This window comes from Helicoverpa armigera, chromosome 4, assembly GCF_030705265.1.
Source record: "Helicoverpa armigera isolate CAAS_96S chromosome 4, ASM3070526v1, whole genome shotgun sequence".
NCBI lineage: Eukaryota > Metazoa > Arthropoda > Insecta > Lepidoptera > Noctuidae > Helicoverpa > Helicoverpa armigera.
The window spans coordinates 4743059-4751239 of record NC_087123.1 but is presented as its reverse complement, the minus strand read 5'-3'; the positions used below and the strand labels follow the sequence as shown (position 1 = coordinate 4751239).

Genomic DNA, 8181 nt, shown 5'->3' with positions numbered 1-8181 from the left:
GAGTTGTTGGATTGGATAATCTTGGGTTTTTAAAAGCAACACTCGGCTGTCCATGGCTGGGTGACCATGTTGTCATAGCGAGTTATTAGGTGTTTCGGAAGACATGATAAAGAAACTGTAGGTACCGGCTACCATTGAACATCTTTGGCAGTAGTTACGAGCAGTCAGAAGCCAGAAAGTCTGCCAACCAGCTTTAACAAGGGATATTGGGTTGCCCGGGTAACTGGGTTGAGGTGGTCAGAGGTCGCTCCTTGATAAACACTGGTAGGTACTCAGCTGGATGCGGTTAAATAAAAAGCCGAGCCCAAAAAGGCTAGGCAGATGATAATACTAAAGTTTATAATTGGAGAAGAAGAGATAATCTTCATACGTAAGGTTGCGTATAATTAGTTCGCCCTAGTGGCAGTATTCGCCGTTTATGTAGCGATTTGCACGTTATTACAATGTTATGGCTCATTCGTTTGATGATACGCTTATTGCGGTGGCGTTGATAATATCAGTATCTACTAACGGTTTATTATTGTTTTATCGCAGGATATTAGTATTATTCCACAATCGTGTCCTTGGAAAGTGGTAATAGGTTTCTTAATGGGCCATTTCTATGTAGTGTAATTCCAATAATTAAATTGTAATAGACAGCTGTGTTGCTGGGAAGTTTGTTCATCATTAATTCTTCTTTCCAGCTATAACACTAGGAAGTGTTGAAAGGGTTTTTGGCGAGTGCTGTAGTTTGTAAATATTGACGTGAAAAAGTGCAAATCTAACTAACCTACTCGACTTTGACTATTATAATGACCGTCGTAAAAGTGAATCGGTTATTCTAAAATGAGTACCTACCTACCTCGATTAATTTAAAATTGATATTTTAGTTAAGTACTTATCTTGTGCTTTATGTTTTATTTTATTTACTTACAGTTCAATGGTATGTTTTTTCCTTAATTAACAGTAGGATAACAGGAAAAATATAATGTTTTTGTCATCTTTTACGATTTGGGTTTGTTGTTTTTTCTTTATATTAATTCAGGTTTTCATACAGTATTTTCCTTAACCACCGGTCATTGGCATCCAAGATATCCAAATAAATGACTGCGTTAAGTACCTTTTAAACCCTAATTATTAACTCTTGATCTTTCGATTATACCTTTTAGGCATGCAGGGACGTTGTTTATCATCGCTGACAATCGATTAGGGCCTACAGTACCTAAATAGTTATCGTTACAGCCTTTTTGTCGTCCCACTGCTGGGTACTGGCGTCCTCTCACATGGAGACAGTAAAAAGAGTGAAAAAACAGCAAAAATCCAGATGATAGTAAGTAAAAGAAACAAAAAAGTCAGATTAAGTCATATACTTAAATTACATTTCTTAATATCTTAGATCTAAATAAAACTAATTACCATCTCATGTACGCTACCGCCACTGGGGATTGAAGCCGGAACGTTCCGTGTAACACTTCCACTCCGGGTGTCCCTCAGCCAAGCAGTCTGATATACCGCGCTCCCCAAATGTAACCGTGCCTCCGAGGTTTGCTGAATCGATTACTGGAAGAAACGTAGGTAAATGATTAACACATTTTGATGAATAATATAAAGGTAAAACAGCTTAATCAAACCGTTTGCAATCTTAACATAGGTAGGTACTGAGTTTGCTACATCAAAACATTTATTTATTAATTTTATTTCCTTACAGATTCAGAGAAAACTACCAAGTGACAGGAACTTAATTAAATTGATTACAGTATAATTAGTTAAATACACAGTAAGCACGCTTGCTTATCTACTATTGTACCTTCTCCGAATTATGAGATAACTTTGTCGCCTATGCTCTTTAATTCTAATTGGCTAAATTATAAAATACTGCCTTAACAACCATAATTAAAGCAGATGTCAATCAAACAAAGATATAAAGCATGCTCCAACATAAATTACACGTCTAACAACATTCAAGATAAGAAAAACATTTGAGATATGCCACCACATCAATATGTATGTATGTCTGTCAAGGCGAGTGGGTCTAACTCACTCGCTTAGGTACTATGCAACACCTAAATGTTTCCTTCATAACTTTGAATGTTTAAAATAACGAAGTACTTTTTATATTAGATGCTTGTCACGTCAGCCCCTAAATTGATCTAATAACAAGAAAATCAAGAAAATGGGCACAAAATCAAACAGAGCCCCAAAATCATCTCATTACATAAAAATATGTCTATAGTACAAAATCTGTACAAAATATACCGTATTATATGAAATGACAAACTTAAACTATCACAAGTTATACAAAATTACACTACACGACTCCAAAATCGAGAAGGTAATTCTGTAACTAGCAGTAACAGTACATCTCACATAGTTACACACAGCTGTAACCTCAAAGTGCCCGAACAAGTCATATCAATCGCGGAAACTCAAAACTTCGAACAGCCAGCAGTCACTAGCTATTTGATTTGATACATTATTAATGTAACATGCTCCGTCCACACTCCTTCCTCTTTGCCAAAGTCAACATTTACCCCCAAACAAGTTATACGCAAGTTTATTCATAAATGGGAAATTTATTGACTATAGGGAAATAAATTTGCGAGCAAATATTAGACAGTGATTTGGGGCAAACAGGAATGTGGAATCGGTTCAATCGCAATTGCTGATCTCGATTTCGTAATCTTTGATTTATACGTTTTTTTCTCATATACATTTTCGTAAACGAGACAGCGATAAGAACCTTCTTTTTGATATAATAGACTATAAATATAATGTTAATATCCCTCACCTTTAAAATTGTTATTAAAATGGTGCATAAATTAGATTCAGCGTTGATTTTAGTGCCATAAATAATGCGTAATGATTCAACTCTGATATCAGCCCATTAACATCCAGGGCATAACGTTTCGGCAGCGAAGTGAAATAAAAATGATATATGAATACTTACAATAATCATTGCTTCGTTTAACCTTTCCCTGTAAGTAATGACATTTCCTGTAATTCATGAAATCACTAAAATATACTTTGAGATTTAAACAATTATCCCAGCGATTAACTTTCATGTAGCTTTCATAAAAATGAAGAAAACTTTAACTAGGAACACCTAATTTGCATTTTAATCTGTATAAGAAAAAACAACTTGCAACAAAAAGGAAGCTGTTAAGTTCTATTAGAGCTGAGAAAAGTTGAAATGCATTTCTCAAGTTGTTGCGCAAGAAGCAGGTAAAGTGGAGTATTGCATTATTATGATTCAATTCAGACTAACGCCTGCACAAACTATGATGAAAAACCATAACAAAGGGAGATTTAACACAATTTGACAAGCTCTACTAAAACCAAATACTAAATACATAATTTTTATACCATTTGCATTGATGATTTTAAATTGCTTTCACAAAAAGTCTACAATTACCACGTTTTAAAGGCAAATCCGTCTCCCTATCTACACATACGTCACATAAAGCAGGAATCACACTTACTGCACTGACGGAGGCTGCAACCACAATAGCAAGCAGAACAAGACGGAATCTCATGTCGATTTGCATCAAACAGCTCTACGGAACAGAGAAACAAACTGTCTTGTCGCGCGTTTAATGTTGCCTCACTTAATAAAGGCTTCCGAGGCAGTGGCAGACGGTTTGCTAACGAGACTACCTTGGGATACAGTTTGTGGTGTAGGCTGAAGCGATTTTTTCAATTATTTATTTGAGTATCTCAACAACTCATAGTAATTTGACTTATTAAATGAAACATCGTCATCCTCCTGTTGTTACCCCAATTTTATTTGAGGTCAGTGCAGCATGTTTTCTTCTTACTTATTTTTCTATCTGCTGTCACCTCACAAGTGCCAAATCGAATAATTGTTAAATTAGGTAAATAATAATATTGGAAAAAAAGGATCTTAAAATATTCTGTTTAAACTAAATTTAAAAGTCATGATTAAAAAGATAGACGACATATCTACATTATTGTATTTGTTCCAATTATTTTTTTATAAAACCAATTATGTGTTTTGTAACGTTTATCCTATCAAGCATTCCATTTAATTTTATAAAAACTAAATATTTATAAATACTTTCTTCCTAATACAAATTCTCATACTAAAAATACCTACTCTTCCTACAAAACGCTATTCTCCTATAACTTGGCCCAACAAACTAAACCTGTTCGTGGTATGATTAGAAACACAATAGTGTTCGTATTTATTGCAGCCCTGCATAAGACAATTCAACTGCAGTCACTGCAGATGGAAACTGTATAACAGATGGATTAATTACTATCAATTTATGATGCACTTAGATATTATATAAGTTGGCTTGTTTTTTTGCACACTATACAGAAAAGTAGGAAAAGTTTCTCCATCATCAACATCATCATCCTCATCGTATCCCAATTTTATTTTGGGGGCGCAGCTTATTTTTTTCTTCCATACTCTATTATCTGCTGTCAGCAGTGCCTTGTTGGTCTAGTGGTCGCAAGCGCGGCTGCTGGGCTGGGCTCGGCACGTAAATGTCGGTCCTGCGCCTAATGGCGTCGTCCCAATTGGGAGCGATCGTACGATGGCGCGATGCGTTTTTCATCTCACGATCTCACTTGCGAGGTTCAAATAGGACACTGATGAAATCTGTATGTTTGAACTCATCGCACGACGAGAACGCATCGTGTCATCGTACGATCGCTGTCAATTAGGACGACGTCTTAGATCAAAAACGCATCGCGTCATCGTACGATCGCTGCCAATTAGGACGACACCGATCTCTCTCCGGTCGTGTCGGATTGCCGTCCCATCGAGTTATGAGAGTGAAGGAATAGGGAGTGCACCTATGTCTGCGCAGATCTTGGCTGATCTCCTTAAATGAGAACAGCCGCCGTGGCCGAAATCGGCCATGGAAGCCATCATTATTATATGGTGCTGTCATGTTACACGTAACATTCTTTCTAGCCATATCGACTTTCAGACAGTGTGTTGTTTTTATAGGGCTTACAATTTTCACAGTAATTTAACACTATATTTTAATTATTTTCATAAAAGATGCAGTATTCTGCATCTTCTACCTATTCTAGTAGGTATAGCAATAATGTAGTCTTGATATAGTGTGCAGTCTCTCAAATAAACTTGTTTGCACAAGGCAATATTCCAAAATGCAGATGCAAAGACCTTGAACTATGACGCATGGATGTCATTAATTTACGTTTAAAGAATAAATTAATTTATATTCATTAAAATAATACGGTAATAAAATAAAGTAAAGTTTGTAGCAGAGCAATCAATAACTTGAAATATGTATTAGTTTTATTTTATTACGTAGATCAAACGTGCCCAATAAAAGTTCAAAGGCTTCATATATACATTTTCCAAGTCTTTCCTCTGTATCATCTGTATGACATGAGAGTACCTTCTACAATGTGTCCCGGGGATAAGTGACCGCCCGAAATTTTTTGAATATTTGTACAAAATTAAGGATAATTTCATTTATATTTGGGACTTACCGCCTTTGGTTTTTTTTTAATGATTTTTAGTAAATACTGTGACGTGCTGCAGTTTTTTTAAGATATTTCCTAAGTTTTTACATCTTTTTAAATTCTTTTTTTTTTAATTGACTAGCCGACATCATAGTTTATCAATTAAAATTATCAAACATAACAAAAATGTAATAAAACATTTATTAGAAAAAAAAGAAAATAAAAATTCAAAGAAAATAACGCCTTCTTTTCAGTTTTTTCAAAATAAGTCCAATAAATGCCCCCTTAACATCACTTTCTTTTAATTTATTAATAAACTACATGATATTTCCTACAATAGCTCACAACAATGTTTGCTGCTATTTCAAACAAATGCAAAAATACAGTCAGTTGAAATTTGAAAAAAAAGGGGCAAAGCCTGTTTATTAACAGGCCTGACAATAAAAATTTTTTAATGATTTTTTTCAAAAATATAAATGAAATTATCCTTAATTTTGTACAAATATTCAAAAAAATTCGGGCGGTCACTTATCCCCGGGACACATTGTATTAGACTAGAGCCAAATAACATAATACTAATGTAGAGATTATTTGAGTAGTTATTATCTGACAGTAGCACCCAGCATATCTTATAATACATATCTCATAATCGGAATTCTCTTTACCTACGTACACCCATGGTCAACACCTCAATACCAACATGACAGCACCTTGCCTATAATAGAAAATGAGTATGGTTGTGTAACCAACCCTGCATTGAACCGGGTTTTAACTCTCATTCCTGGCTCATTTTCAGTTCCGTATGAGTTGGCTCGATGTGAATAAACACATTATTTTATTACGTATCTCATATCAGAAAACAACAAAATAAATAGGTTTGCATCCAACATACATTTTCAGATTCAATTTGAAACGTTTCAACGAGGTTATATTTTCTATTTTCAATTATTATGCGCCTGTGACATACAATACGTTCGCTGAACTGTAAACCGATACTATTCGGAGTTTATGTAACAAATATTTTTAATACCGCCTATAAATATTTTTCAATTTTAGAACAGTTTTTAAACGTTCCAATTTCGAATCATATTTTATGAAACAAAATGCCATAGAGGTTTAACTGACTTTAATCAAAACCAGTTTGAAGATGCTTTGAGGTAGAAAACCTCTTTTCGTGTTTATGCTACCCGTATGACATGTTTTTGATGACGCAAACCTTATCTTACTTCTCTTATTAGAGGTATAGTAACTCTCTCATAACAGGCCAGCTGGAAGAGATTTCTAATGAAATAAACTGTGCCTTTGTACTATCTGTTCTATTTTTCTGTTATATTCTTCTCTGTATTCTGTGTGTATACATAAACTGTTAAATAAATAAATAATGAAAAAATATTTTCTTTTTGTATCTGTCCCTTTTGATTTGCACTGCTCTAAAATGACAATTTCATGCACGAACAAAAATAGTGCTGATGTCCCCTAAATCAAGAGAATATATTCTGTCATAAAATAAGGTTTTATCTCGATAGTTTTCAGATTTGAATATAGAAATATTAGTGCTTGTATTTCTCTTTAATTTATACCTAATTTATCTGCCTGTGTGTTGCATGCGTGTACCGAGGCAATGCATGTAATGGTATGTAAAATCGATGATTGTCCCTTATATAAAATAAATATTTAATAAAACATCGAATAGCAGTTTTGTTATAGGAATACTTAGTGTAAAATAATTAAATTAATGATGAACATTATTCAGTGAACAACAAAATCACATACAAATTCACTAATTGTTTTCATTCCAAATTATATTCTGTGGTAAAATAACGTGTCCGGTTTTAATGCGTTAAACAGATTAATTGTAATGACATTGTTTACTGACCATATTAACAAAACAAAATTCGTACAAACCAAAAAGCTAATTCGACCTGAACAGAATTATCGTTTTAATAAGCCTACAATTGTTGGTTGGCAAGCGAAAAAGCGAAGCGTCAACACAATATTAAAAGGCCTGGAGCCGTAAAACTTCTAATAACTGTATACGAGATAAGGCTTGGTGTAAAGACATCATTTACAAGGACAAAATAAGGATCATCGCTACGTACCCTCGTTAAACAATTTGTTAGGTCGTATAAAGTTATCCAATCTGCCCTGAGTCGGTGGACGACGCATAATACACTATGTGGTGCTTCTCTCGAATTTATTGACTGTCTACTAGTTCATTTGTTGTATAGTACGTATGTTATTTACGTACATAGTTCACGAATGAATGCTCTGAATTAGTGGTAATGTGTTTCTTGTGGCTTTATAATAGTTCTGTGTTAAACTCGATTCAGAATCCGTCGTTATGTGGTACTTATTTTTATTCTAGGCACATAATATCTACAGCTAGGTATTTATCATGACTATTATAGATTTGTTTAGTGTGTTAGACAGTTAATGTATTATTGAAAATATGACGTTTATTCTGGTTGCTATATATCTACTAGGACTTCGTAAATTTGTGAAGGAAAGCTTTCTATCATATTTTATGTTCTTTTTTCAGTAAAGAAAACTACATTTCTTGTTGCGGTAGTTTATATTAAGTTTCTTCAACTACTACATATTACCAAATGTATCCGTAATCTTCCTAGGATCTAAAGTTTATACTCAGGACACTCTGAGTAAAATTTAAGACCTTGCCAAGACATAAACTTTAAGGCTTTCCCTTCTGACTGTCGTGTTACTCTTTACCCAAAGTGTTAA

General features: G+C 34.1%; 1 long non-coding RNA gene across 1 annotated transcript; it reads right to left on the bottom strand.

Annotated features, from left to right (window-relative positions):
* Window positions 1-1331: 1331 nt before the first annotated feature.
* Window positions 1332-3613, bottom strand: LOC135116852 (uncharacterized). Its single transcript, XR_010276422.1, has 3 exons — window positions 3459-3613; window positions 2927-2954; window positions 1332-1539 (listed from the first exon to the last, which is right to left on the bottom strand). It is a non-coding gene; the product is annotated as an uncharacterized LOC135116852 (long non-coding RNA).
* Between the last annotated feature and the right edge of the window lie 4568 nt (window positions 3614-8181).